Consider the following 12,673-nt stretch of genomic DNA (forward strand, 5'->3'; position numbering starts at 1 on the left):
GAAAAGGGAGTTTCCTAGAGCGTCTCTACTGCGGGTGCTTCCCTCAGAGAATATTAGAAAATCGAAGTATTTTTAATTCAGGCATCTGAATTTGAAACATTATTTCATTGTGGAGCACTCGTGTGTGCTGCAGCTATCGGTCTTCGCGCTTGTGCTGCCAAGCCAACAATCAGAACACGAGACCTGTCTTTGCAATATTTTAAATTCGTTTTCATGCTTAAAGTACACGGGATAAATGTTTTACCAACCTATAGATTTAATTTGTGCCAATATGCCAAGTAATAGCAAACAGGTGGAATCCTATTCAGAGGGGTCCTTGTTGCAAAACGATTTTGAATGATTAACAATTAAAACAGCTTTATTAATATGGAAGCGTGGGCTACTCTCAATGGAGATTGATCATCCAGCTTAAGGCACCTTTTTGTAACTCAGGACAAAGAGCTGGAGCTCATAAGCAGCGACGACGTCCGAAAGCCGAAGCGAGATCATAGAACGTCATTGTTATTCGCTCAACTGGAGAAATCGAAACGCTGTCAAGGCCGAGTGTGAGAAACTTACTTTTCCAGCTTGTGGAAATTGCTGTCCCGGCTTACTCCAATTTTTAATGCGGCGCGCTTTGAGGTCGATCTAATTGCCCTGATGCCACTAGCGCAAATTGTGCAGCTAGACAGCTGTTACATGTCCGTGACATCAAACGTTAATAGCTGCACTGGTCCCTACACTGTCATTGTAGCGTGCGTGAACACATTCTGAAGCCCCTTCGACGAACGTTTTTGTGGAAGATTTTGAGATATCGAGCAATTTTTCTCTCTTTTCTTACGATTGCTCTACTTCCTGATAAGATGTGCATAGTCTTGTTTCCTTTAAAATATCATCTGCGATAATCTTTACTTCCTTTTGCCATCCTGTAATTCTCACGGAAAGTCGACTCATATATTAGCAGCATTTTGCTAAAATAACCATGGTCACAATAAATAAACACAAGCCTTGCTTGTGTTTCGCCCCCTTTTGTGTCATTTAAACGGACACTTCAGACACAGATGAATTTATGCGAGTGTGAAAGGTGAATGCTTGATAACGTTTAAAACTCTGATATTAGGTACAGTAAAAAATATTATTTAATTTGTAATTATTTCGTAAAGTAATCGTTAGACATGACTTGAGCCACCAGAGGGACATTCTAATAGTACCCTTATGAGATAGTGCTACCTCTTGATAATAGTCACAAGTTCTCAAGCTCTCCACAGCAAAAAAAAAAACAAAATGTAAAGACCACCCTAAGCCTTGATATATGTGTCTAGCAGTGACACTAGCCCATCGGCATTCCTGTGCCCTAGTGTGTTTCTTACTGTCCAAGGAGACGTCGGCAGCTTCACGCGTTCGACGCTAGTGAGCCCAGCACCCCTCTTCTAGTTCACTACACGACAGCACACCCAGAAATACAACGGCTGACGTAAGCAGGCACCCGCTCTCACACTGGGGAGGGGAAGAGGAAAGGCGAGGTGCGCGACACCTTGAGAGCGCTGGATAAAGTGCACCTGACGCGAGCCCTGTCCGCTGATGTACGTGAGGCAGCCCCTTGTAACCCGGCACGGAGCTGGCACAACGGGAGGAATGACTGGGAGAGAGTGTGCGGTGGGAAGGATATGACGCCAATATGCCAGACGTTCGCTGTCCTTGCGCGTATTTTAAGCGATTACATACTTTAAACATATACACCACTCAATCCACTGAATCATATGCACCATTTAGCTTAACCCATTCCATCTCTTAAATACTTTTTGGGCGTTCGTGCGTCCTGGTGTTCTCCTTAGCTGACCATTATGTTTCGCGCGCTCATCCGTCAGACGCAGAAGCGAGACCGATACGACAAGTTTCTGAGATCTAATGCTGTTTATACTAATTTCCACTACTAATATGACTGCAATTTTATTTTTATGGCAAACCAGAATGTTTATTCTATCATATACAGCCCGTAGCTAACCAATTCCACCCCATATATATATATATATATATATATATATATATATATATATATATATATATATATATATATATATATATATATTTGTCAGGGATTTCGGACCACTTGCACCGGGTACATTACAAGATGGTCTGGAAGATATCATAGTGTTACTCGGTTCTATCATAACTGGCGTGCGAAATGATTACTGGCGTGCATTACAGGGCGGTATAAAATGCTCCTTGTGCATCACTGTTCGATTAATAGAAGAAAGAGCTGCTTCACGTTGCTCTCTTCGACACAGGCGGTCCGGAGGTTTAGTTTTTGCCGGAATCTCCTCCACTGACGTTGTCTCCTTTCAATGGTAGCTTCGTTATAGCGCACTGCTGCATGGGCTACGCTGGTTTGCGAAACTTGCTCTAACGGCAAGCTAGAGATTATGCGGCGCCCATGTGATGCCGTAGGATGCCCGAATTGTGTACACCACTTGATCAGGAGCAGCTGCAGCAAATAAAGTGGCGCGACTTACCACTGGGCGCCACATGGGGGCACCTAGCGGTAAGTCACGTCACTCGAACTGGCTACGTGCAACACTTCAACACGAGGTGGCTAAGTGCCTTACTATTTGTAACAGTGCGATGAACATCCTAGAAACCTAGTTGTGTACTCGCCGCATTTTTGTGCAGCGGATTACTAAACATACCGACACGTATGCAAGCCGTGTAATGTGTGCTGCCTTCAAAGCACTGCTTCCGCGGAAAAGAAACATAATAGGAACTAACCATGCGTGCGTTTCCGGTTTATACATACTCGATCCGCTCCTTCAGCCGGCGCTAGGGCAGTGCTTCGCCGGTTCTCTGCCAGCATTGCGCCTGCACCAGAGTCGAGGGGATGGCGAATTGTACGTGACATGTCCTCCCACTCCGTGGAGGGTGCTCAGGATTGCACGAATGGCATGCCGACCACGAGAAACCGATTCGTTTTTGAACCAAGCATTATTTGCAAGAAATAGACAATGCGAGGTTTCTAGAATGGCCCCTCAACATCCCACGTATACGTAACATTTGCTTGTAGTGACTCGTTATTATATTTGTACTAAAATTCCTGGCTTTTTTTCGGCTTGCGCGATATACGTCGCTAAATCAAAGCAAATCTGCTCAAATTCAGAGAATGCTGTACAGCCGGCATCGTATATACATTTGTTAAAAATGGTATAAGTTGTAGGAAACGTCTCATATGCTCATTTTATTCAGTTCTAGATCAACCCAACAGTCCAGAGCAGCAGCAACCAGAGCAACAGTCTGAGCAGCCAGGCACCTGTGAGAGGGTGGCCCCCTTACCTCCCGTAAGTAGTGACTCCAACTTTACATATGTGACTTCGAGCCATCTATGACAATTTAAGTTCAGTTTGTATACAGGCGATTTCTTCGATAGCGTTTCCGCCGTGTTGAAATGGTCGTCATGCATCAACCGTCACATTCATAGTGCTCAACAGCGCGACCGACACAGCTGAAGGGCAAAGAAAATGCTCTGTGTGTCGCGCTGCTAGCCCCTATGAAGCTGCACAAACTCTTACTGTGTAATATCCACTCGCTCTTCTCATTAGTTACAGTGCTTCGCGGCTCAGTGCTTTGCTGTAGTTCTGGTGTTCGCTTTCTTCAGGAAATTGTTAATAGGGGCAAAATTTGAAGAAACGAGGCGCAATGAAGCTTTTTTTTGTTGTTGTTGGGGGGAGGGGGGGGGGGAGGAGTGCGTGCTCACTAAATGACACTTATCCTTCTCAGTAAAACGCAGAAAGAGCGCTATGTGAACATTAACATCAAATATTGAGTCCTAGAATGTCACTGAGAATCCCTAGAGCTGTAGGTAAGTACACTTGCATCTAAAAAAGAAAAAAAAACCGAGACAAGACCGTGGGCTTACAATGGTAGGAAGAAGCTTCAGCGAGGTGCTCCTGCTAAAACTATACGCCATGAATTTTCTTCGCACACGTCGCTCCAAGAGCGCAGCTCGTCCATGTGTCATTTTGCTTCAATGCGTCCTAGTTATGATAAGCTGTCTGCTTATTCATTAAAGAGAAATAAACTGAAAGATGAAAAAAAGAAGAAATACGGTGCCCGATAAAGATGCCATCATGCCGGCACAGAAGGTTGCATGGAGAACACGAGCTCGTGGGGTAAATTCCATGCATAAACAGGTTTGTTAAGGGCCGTTAAACAACTTTTGAAAATACGACGAACGAGCGCCTTATTCTCTCCTGCTGTTTCCTGTCATTACGACCGAATTCGCGACTCCAGCAGTCTGTTCACGCGATGCCATGACGAAATAAGATCTCAATTGGTCCACATACGCGGATATGAGTTGTGAATTGTGCGCTCCCTTGCTTTGCCATGCAGCCGCGCGCCCGTTCTGTTTTGTCTCGCATGACTATCGGGTGCGGTCAACTAATTTCACTTTGCTGTGTGCGTTTTCGACTGCGCAAGCGGAGATCGCAGCCTGTAGCCGAACAGCGCGAAATCCTTATAGCCTCGCCGCTTAGTTCTGACATTGTCCGCGTGTTTTATGAAGAAATGTGTGGCGAGAAGGAGACAGCACCTGTGGGAGGGCAGTGAAAGCGAGAAAGAAGCCATTCTCTCGTCTTTGCAGTCGGAGTGTTTTAGGGACGCTGAAATTAAAAGCGACGTCAATACGTCGTGCCTTATGACTCTAATACAAGCAGTCAAATGAAATCGCTATCCTATCAAAGTACCTAAATGGCCTGCAGTTATTTCACTGCTTTTAGCGGCAAGAGTGACAAAGTTATTTATTGAAAAGCAGAATGATTCCCCAACCTATATTCGCCTTACTGCTATTCTGTAGGGTGAAGGGAGGAGAGGGAAAAGTCCCTAGGGGATTGTGGGAACAAGCATACGCTAAAAGGAGAATAAAGTGCAGTCCTTACAAAGGCTGTCTTGGGCGACGAAGGAACAAAGTCAGTTGATGTGGAATGCGTCAAAAAGAGGGACACTTATTGGCACAATACACGCTGTCTTTATTGAAGGATGGAGTGGTCTACGTTGTTCAGGAACTACGGTCAAGCTTTCCAGTTTTAAGTATCTATTAAGCGTTCTCTCTTTTCGATAGTGTTCTCTCTCTCTCCATATATATATCAGGAGAAGGGCGAGATAAATATTTTCTTTGTTATTTGCCCCACCAGAATTTTGAAGTAAAAGTAATGTACTGCCGTAGTATTAATAAGATTGTATGCGATTCCGATCCAATTCAAATGGCATAATAGATTACGGGCGTTCCCTTTCTCTCCTCTTTCGTCCTGTTCAGTGGGCAAAATACTATCGTGGAAGATGCTGGTACATCTGCAAAAGTTGGCCTCTGCGCATTGAATTTGAGCCTGAAGGTATCGCCTGTGGGGTAAGTATTTTTTCTGCTTTGTTACACATGTCACTCCGAAATGTCGATCGGGCCCTCAAAGATGCAGAAGTGCGAGCCTATGAGTGTTTGCCCTCACAGTTTAATGAAATTCGTATTGCTTTTTTTCTAGCGCACGTCGAGATTCCAGCTGTACAAGGTGAAAACAAAACTGAAACCCTAAACCCATAAAATATTGGCTTCCAAACTGTTTTTCCGAGTTGTGCAACGCTATTTTCCTCCTCGCATTCTCTCTATCACGGATACGGAACGTTAATACTATTCAAAAGTTTATTTTCGTTCTACCAGGCAAGTGATTATTGCGTTTCGACACTAATGATGTAGGGAAAGGAAATACTTTTCGTTTCGGTCATCGATATTTGCTTTGAGAATTAAACTTGCAAGAAAAGGCTGCTGCGAGTATCCTTAAGAAGTTTACTTACAAGCATGACAAACCTGAATACAAGTCGACGTGTAAGTTGGCTCTTTTACTGGTAGTTTATGGCTGTCGTCAACTTAAGGGGACGTTCAGGAACTTCAAGGACAACTATCTGCGACGGTGACGATTTAACGCTTAAAACGGCGCAATGACGACTGCCTCTAATTAACTGGGCACGTGCTCTCTCATCTCAGGGCATACGTGTCTGAAGTGTTGTGTAGGTGAGGACACCTAGTTCTAATAAATGACCAAGCTAAGCGTTTTGATTTCAACGAGGCCTAAATTGGAAGCCATCCACACAGGTCATGAATGACAGGCGAGTACTCAGCAAATATGTTTGATTATTTATCACTGTCTGTGTATGCGTCTGTAGAAATCTGTTTGAAGATTAGCAAAGCTTCAATTTGGGCTAGTTGGTACGGCATAGTAGTGTAGATGCACTGAGTGAAGCACAAAAGAGAAACGTAACAAGGGACAGGACTAGTGGTGCGCAAACTTTCAGCTGTTTGTTTTCGCAAAAGCACGTCAAAGATATACACAAAAAACACTGAAGATAACAATGACTAAATTGCAACGTGCTGTTCATGGAAGCAAGTCATTTTGCTGCGATCATACTCCGCGTGTGTATTCCTAACTAATCTGGCGGTTGTCAATAAAGTTAAATGCTGCCTCAGTGAGGGCAATACATGCAGAGCTCACGTGATTGTGTGATTTAAACATTAAAAATGCCTCCATAATTCCGCGTGCTCTTTAGACCTGCAAAGCGCCAACGTCTGCGTTTGATTAAAAATTGGATCAAATCCGCATCTTGCGCAATGAGTAGCTAAGTGCCCTGGTGACTGCAGCATTTCTGTGGCGTACCTATGCTTTTAATCTTGTGTTTATGCAACGTCCAGTCTGTCCAATATAGCATTTCCGCACGTGAACAAATTTGTAGACTATGCCGTCGTCGCATTCTAAATATTTGTTTGCAAGTTTGATGGTGCACCTTTTCACGAGCGTAGTTTCGGGGGAATCATTAACTTGTTTGCAAAGGCCTTTAAGTTTCAAAAGGGCAGAGAAAACCACTTTAGCGCCACGCTTTTCCCCAATCTTTTTGAGATCATGAGAAGTCCTTGTGCATATATGGAACAACACTCATCCTAGTTTGCTCGTTTTCTTTTGGTGCCTTCTTACTGCCAAGCAAACTTTTTAGGACCTTTTCAGCGACAGAAGCTATTAAAGACGCCGGGTATCCGCTGTTCTTAAGCTTCGTTGCTTGTTGCACGATACTATCATTGACCTTGTGGTCACATGATCTTCTGACTGCCAGTGTGAAGCATGAGACAGCTATGGCCCTCTTGACGAGCTTCGTATGACCTGAGTCGTTCGGCAGCAGGGACTTATTGCTCATGGTTTTATATTCCCAGCATGTATGGTACTCTTGGAAAGTTAGCTGCAAATCTAAAAATTGCAAGCTGTCATTACTGGGCATCACAACAGTGAATTCAAGACCTTGGTGTGCCTGTCTGAACAATTCTAAGCATTTGTCTTTTTTATGTTCCGTAAAACAATCCCGCGGGAAACAAACCAAGAAATAATCCACGTAACGGAAGCATTTCACAGCCTCCGAAGTGGCTAATTTTTCCTGCAAAGTTCTGTCGCCTCTGGCTAAAAAAGTGTGGCATAGTGCTGGGGCCGCACACGAGCTTATGCAAATTCCCTTTCTTTGTGGGTACACCTGGTCTTGGAACATGACAAACAGCGATTCTAAGTATAGCGAAAACATATTCAAGAAATCTGTGACTTTCAGTCCGCACTGGTTCTGGAACTGACCACTCCAAAAGCATCTATGCGCTCTTCTACAGTTTGCAAAGCTGCACGTTGTGGAACGTTGTAGAAAAGATCTGTCACGTCGACTGAAAGGCATTTGAGTAAGAATTTGAGTAAGATTGAAAGGTCATCAGTAAGAATTTCAAGGAAGCTTGCGACGCAGACCACAGAAAGGTCCGGGATATAAAGAGGAAAGCCTTACAGATGTGTCAAAAAGCACGGTTGGAAAGACTGCCCAAGGAAATTAAAAGTGCTACCCAGCTGACACTCAAACCGTTCTTCTCAGTCAAAACACATAAAGATGGTAACCCTTTCAGGGTAATTGTGGAAGACAGGACAACATGGCAACGCGCCGTAGTCTTCTTCCGGCAACAGCAACTAGAAGTGCTTCCATCGGATGACCCCTCCAAGTTAAAAAACTCAGATGAAGTTGTTGATTTTTCTCAGCAAAGCACAGCCATTGAAATGCCTTTCATCGACGTGACAGATCTTTTCTACAACGTTCCACAACGTGCAGCTTTGCAAACTGTAGAAGAGCGCAAAGATGCTTTTGGAGTGGTCAAGTTCCAGAACCAGTGCGGAGTGAAAGTCACAGATTTCTTGAATATGTTTTTGCTATACCTAGAATCGCTGTTTGTCAAGTTCCAGTCCAGGTGTACACCAACAAGAAAGGGGAATTTGCATAGGCTGTGGTGGCCCGGCACATGCGACATTTTTTAGCCAGAGGCGACAGAACTTGCAGGAAAAATTAGCCATTTCGGGGGCTGTGAAATGCTTCCGTTGCGTGGATTATTTTTGGTTTGTTTCCGCGGGAGTGTTTTACGGAACATATAAAAAAGACAATGCTTAGAATTGTTCAGACAGGCACACCAAGGTCTGAATTCACTGTTGAGATGCCAAGTAAACGACAGCTTGCAATTTTTAGATTTGCAGCTAACTTTCCAAGAGTCTCGTACATGCTGGGAATATAAAAACTAGGAGCAATAAGTCCCTGCTGCCGTACGACTCGGGTCCATACGAAGCTCGTCAAGAGGGCCATAGCTTCCTCATGCTTCCTGGCAGTCAGACAAGATCTGACCACAAGGTCTATGATAGTATCGTGCAACAAGCATGAAGCTTAGCACAGCGGATACCCGGCGCTTAATGGCTTCTGTCGCTGAAAAGGTCCTAAAAAGTTTGCTTGGCAGTAAAAGAAGGCACAAACGCAAAACTAGGAACATATGTGCTGTTCCATATATGCACAAGACTTGTCATGCTCTTAAAAAGATTGGGGAAAAGCAGGCGCTAAAGGTTGTCTCTGCCCCTTTGAAACTTAAAGGCCTTTGCAAACAAGTTAATGATTCCACCGAATCTACGCTCGTGAAAAGAATGCACATCAAAATGCAAAAAATTTAAAATGTGACAAGGGTAGTCTACAAAATGCGTTCACGTGCAGAAAATGCTATATTGGACAGACTGGGCGTTGCATAAACACAAGATTAAGAGAACATAGCTACGCCACAGAAATGCTGCAGTCACCAGAACACTTAGCTACTCATTGCGCAAGATACGGATGTTATCCCATTTTTAGCCAAACGCAGACGTTCGCGCTTTGCAGGTCTAAAAGAACACGCGGAATTATGGAGGCATTTTTCATGTTTAATCACATCAATAGCACGTGGAGCTATGCATCTATTGCCCTCAGTGAGGCAGCATTAACTTTATTGACAACCGCCAGATTGGTTAGGAATACACACGCGGAGCATGATAGCAGCAAAATGACTTGCTTCCATGAACAACACGTTGCAATTTAGTCATTGTTATCTTCAGTGTTTTTTGTGTATATCTTTGACGTGCTTTTGCGAAATTAAACAGTTGAAAGTTTGCGCACCACTAGTCCTGTCCCTCGTTACGTTTCTCGTTTGTGCTTCACTCAGCGCATCTACACTACTATGCCGTACCAACTAGCCCAATTGAAGCTTTGCTAATCTTCAAACAGATTTCTACAGACGCATACACAGACAGTGATAAATAATCAAACATTATTTGCTGAGTAATCGCCTGTCATCAAGACCTGTTGTGGGTGGCTTCCAATTTAGGCCTCGTTAAAATCAAAAAGCTTAGCTTGGTCATTTATTAGAACTAGGTGTCCTCACCTACACAACACTTCAGATACGTATGCCCTGAGATGAGAGAGCACATGCCCAGTTAATTAGAGGCAGTCGTCATTGCGCCGTTTTAAGCGTTAAATCGTCACTGTCGCAGATAGTTGTCCTTAAAGTTCCCGAACTTCCCCTTAAGTTGACGACACCCACGTGAGCTCTGCATCTATTGCCCTCAGTGAGGCAGCATTTAGCTTTATTGACAACCGCCAGATTAGTTGGGAATACACACGCGGAGCATGATAGCAGCAAAAAGACTTACTTCCATGAACAACACGTTGCAATTTAATGCGTGTTATCTTCAGTGTTTTTTGTGTATATATTTGACGTGCTTTTGCGATAATAAACATTTGAAAGATTGCGCACCACTAGTCCTGTCCCTTGTTACGTTTCTCGTTTGTGTTTTAAGCTCTACGACATATTCCAGCTGTGCCTAACGATGTGTTTCTCCTTTCAAATGGCAGCTGATGACCGTGAACAACACTAAGAGGGTCTGCAAGAATGGAACCTGTGTTAAAGCCGAACCTTCCAGCGAAGAATCGGAGCAGCCAAAACGACTCATTCCGACCCAAGAGTCCACATCTAAAGGAGGAACTGGGGTTGGAAATCTGCTGGGTACGTCGAAGAAGCAGGATACAGAAGATACTACTTCGTCCGCTTCGACAAAAGAGAAATCAACAACAAGTATTGGAAAAGGCCTCCTATCGAAGAAGCAATAGCTTCAGATGCACTCAGGAAGCGCACGAGCTTTGTAACTGTGTGACAGATGTTGCGATGTGGAAGACGGCACTGCTCAAGCGTATTAGCACTGGAAATAATAGACGCAGATTGCTTTCTTTTTGCCGAACCAGTTTTTTAGAATCGATTTTTATTTACGGATTTCTGCATCCAGAAATTGCACTTCACAATGGTGAAGGCTGCAATCTTTTTTACTGCAGCCGAAAAGAAAGCTGCATATATAGAGAGACAAGCTGAAGCAGGAAATCTGTACGTTCCGTTTCGATACGCATCGCCATGAAAAATGCTTTTCAGCAATTTTTGTACGTGCTCTTCCTTTGTCATGCTTACGTTCAACATCACTGAATCCAATAGAGTGCTTCAGGCTTCGTTAAATGGCATTTTTAACAAAGCAAATGGAAATTCATGGAGGAAATCCTTCATGGCCAACATGCCTTTCTCCTCGACATTTTTGTTTGCTTTTTCTATTTGCTACAATGTCATTATCAATCAGGTATTTTGCCTTGGTAATGGGGGGAGTTATTGGCCTTGTGCAGTCGTCTTAGGAAGCATACGAAGTTTGTTATATTTCAGATTTCATTTCCTCCTTTAAGTATTTATGAAGACCAAGAAAGATGAAAGTCCTTATAACGACGCACATATAAATACATCACGGATGCACAGAGCCTCCTCGACGCTCTTAGAGGGTGGTTATGATCTCTTAATTTGTTGTTGTTCAAGCTAGTTAGGTTATGTCGATTAGGACGTATTATTGCTATTACTTGCCTATATTTGTATCTCGGCGTCTCTCACTTTGAATTGCATTACATAGACAGCAGCTACATCGATGCATTGCTACAGCTAAGAAATATGGCAAAATGTGTATATCACTAATAGGCTGTGACAACGAAAGGGGACATTCATATTGAAAAAAAACAGTAACATTGCATCTCCGAAAATATCGATTTTTCATACTTGGCCCGTCTACTTTCCCGAAGCCAAGTGGCAGACTACTACGGCACCCGGTTTTCGTTAACTCACTTACTGCACACAGCAGTTGCTGGACAGCCATTCAAAATCTTTCTCGGCGAATAAGCGCATTTTTAATGCATGTCAGAGCATAACACTGCGGTCAACATCACCTCCCTCCCCTAGCCTTAAAAAAACAAAGTAGTCACACAGGTCCTTCACGCAAACGAAACCAAACTGACATGACAAGATTTTTTTTGCGTTGAGTGTCCCCGGCCCAAATAATTCCCTGAGTAAATTCTCAATTGCTTATCTTTCAATTTGATGAAATAGTTATCTTTTTTTTATGGAGAATGTCATTTTTTCTCTCGACTAATGTGAAATATTCAATATTCACCGACATGAACCTCCTAAGAAAATTTTTAGATCGAACAATAAATACAGATATTTCTTTCGCGCTCTAAACTTTTCATAGTTGCGTGCAGAGGTTGGAGATATTGCGGCCTTAGCGCCGTTGACATGGTTGATGGCACTCGCGCAAAACTCTCCATTGCCCATTCTGCAAGTTTTATTGACTGGTGTTTATTCTTAAAATGTAGCCTGCAACTTGAGCGGCGTAGTTGCTCTGTACGGTAAAATAAAACACCTACACCTCTGGGACGCCTCGCTCTTGTATATTCTCGTACAACTTGGTTATATTGCGTTGCCAAGAACTGACTCAGCCGTCACTTGTAGCACTTTCGATTGGGATCGAACACCATGAATACTCAGCTTCTCAGTTCCGATCGGTCTAATTGCGCAACCTGCAGAAAAAAACCTATCGCGGTTAAGAAATTTCATACTCATTGGGTTCGATCCCAATTGAATATGACCGTTTGACACTAGCATAACGCATCGTCTGAAGTATACAAACGAAATCCCACAATGAGAATTACCACGCGGATTTATATATTTCATTTTATTGGAACTATAGAAATTAGGAACTATAGAATATAGAAATTAGAATACATTGAAATACCGACAAAAATCAAGATATCAGTGTGCGCACTGCATGCTGCTCTAAAAGCTGCTTTCATGTGTAATGATTTTGAGTTATCTTGAAGTATACTGTGGGCATTCAACAGCTGCAAACCCCTGCGGACCTACATATACGTCCACGCTATCTACTGCTAACACAGATTTCAGGCTACAAGATCCCGAATCTTTAGCTGAGAATTCTTATAGAAT

At 43.3% G+C, this 12,673-nt stretch overlaps 1 long non-coding RNA gene across 1 annotated transcript; it reads left to right on the forward strand.

The window, feature by feature from the left end:
• The first annotated feature begins 3,211 nt into the window (after positions 1-3,211).
• On the forward strand, positions 3,212-10,564 carry LOC119400598 (uncharacterized). The gene is made up of 3 exons (XR_005185109.2): positions 3,212-3,308; positions 5,282-5,371; positions 10,225-10,564. It is a non-coding gene; the product is annotated as an uncharacterized LOC119400598 (long non-coding RNA).
• The last annotated feature ends 2,109 nt before the right edge of the window (positions 10,565-12,673 follow it).

Source organism: Rhipicephalus sanguineus, chromosome 7, assembly GCF_013339695.2.
Source record: "Rhipicephalus sanguineus isolate Rsan-2018 chromosome 7, BIME_Rsan_1.4, whole genome shotgun sequence".
In the NCBI taxonomy this organism is placed as follows: Eukaryota; Metazoa; Arthropoda; class Arachnida; order Ixodida; family Ixodidae; genus Rhipicephalus; species Rhipicephalus sanguineus.